The 1,535-nt window shown below is 40.0% G+C and overlaps 1 non-coding gene across 1 annotated transcript; it reads right to left on the bottom strand.

Annotated features, from left to right (window-relative positions):
- Positions 1-324: 324 nt before the first annotated feature.
- Trnak-cuu lies at positions 325-399 on the bottom strand. The gene has a single exon. It is a non-coding gene; the product is annotated as a tRNA-Lys (tRNA).
- Between the last annotated feature and the right edge of the window lie 1,136 nt (positions 400-1,535).

The following is a 1,535-nucleotide window of genomic DNA, read 5'->3' as shown; positions in this document are numbered from 1 at the left end:
TTTTTACTCTTTTACTATTAATTCTGTGTTACACTATTAGGTCTTTCCTTAACCGGACTATTTCCTCCGTGTACTCCTGAAATAAGTAACAGTCTGTTAGTTACTAGTGTGACGGCGGCATAGTTTCGGACTAGTGTCGGAAGGTGGCGCGGTGTTGCCGCATGTGCGAGGCGCGCGCCCTCTCGTTCTCTTGCTTGGCCGACATTGGTGTGAGCAGACGTGAGTTAGCCGGCGTCTCGTAATAAAGCCGTTCATTACCAAATACCTGTGTTTGTCGATTCATTGTGAGTGCTCCCATGAAGGCATAATAGTCAGCTTTCACAGTGGCGCCCAACGTGGGGCTCGAACCCACGACCCCAGGATTAAGAGTCCTGTGCTCTACCGACTGAGCTAAGCGGCGGGACCACTCGACTTATTATCTGAGCCAATAGCCAAACACAATCTTCCCAACGGCAGAGCTAAATTCAACTACTGAGTACTACTACCTATTCAGTAGTCAGTACAATACAAGCCAGTACTGCAATTGAACCATTGGGCAAGAGTGCAGCATTTTGGGCACTCGGAGTTTAACACCACAGATGCCTAGCTCACTCTCAGACTCAGAGACATCCAACGGCAGGGCTAAATTCAACATTACATTTTGGCCACACAGCAACTCGTATAGAGGAGTACTGTATGAGAGAATTTTATGACCGGACAATTAAAAGAAGAACAGCCAGAAATTGTTATTACATCTCAGCAATTTATTAGAAAAAATCCGTGTGAGATATGTTAAGTAGTTTCATATGGTGCATGTGAATATCAAAATTCAAAATGATTGGACAAGCTGTTTAGTTGTTTTCTGCCAAAATGTGCGATATTTGGGTAAAAAAGGTCAATATAGCGGAGCTAATAATAGGCTAAGATGTCATAAAATTTAAACAGCGAATGTTTAATCTGTGAATGTTGCACTGAATGTGGTAACTGACAGCTGAATGTACCAAAGTTAAAATGGCAGAATTGAGATTTTCAAGGTAATGCATAATCTGGTAGTTAACATACATATATGACATTTTACTTATATACATCTTTATACTTTTATACATTTATATACATTTTTATACTTATTTACATTTTACTTATATGACATTTTAGCTTATTATTGGCCTTTTATATATTTTATGTATGTATGTATACATACATACATACATACATACATGCATACATACATACATACATACATACATACATTAAATATATAAAAGGCCAATAATAAGCTAAAATGCCATAAAACTTCCTCTCCACCTCTATACTGGCAGTTGACATCAACATCGGCGCTCAATGAGTTTCAGTCGTTTGTTTGTTTTGTGTCTTTAACTCTTTTGCCAACACCTTTGGCCTTGAGGGCAGCCTTCCACTCCTCAACAGACACGGTTTCTTTTGAGGGACAGTACACACGGAACATGTAATTAGTATGTCCTTCAGATGTCCATAGTTCCCCACAATGTTTACAGCGTCTGGGCTGCTTTAACCGTGGAACAGACGGTGACACAGAC

This window comes from Priapulus caudatus, unplaced genomic scaffold (assembly GCF_000485595.1).
Source record: "Priapulus caudatus unplaced genomic scaffold, Priapulus_caudatus-5.0.1 Scaffold883, whole genome shotgun sequence".
Taxonomy (NCBI): Eukaryota; Metazoa; Priapulida; class Priapulimorpha; order Priapulimorphida; family Priapulidae; genus Priapulus; species Priapulus caudatus.
This window is presented reverse-complemented; position numbering and strand designations above follow the sequence as displayed.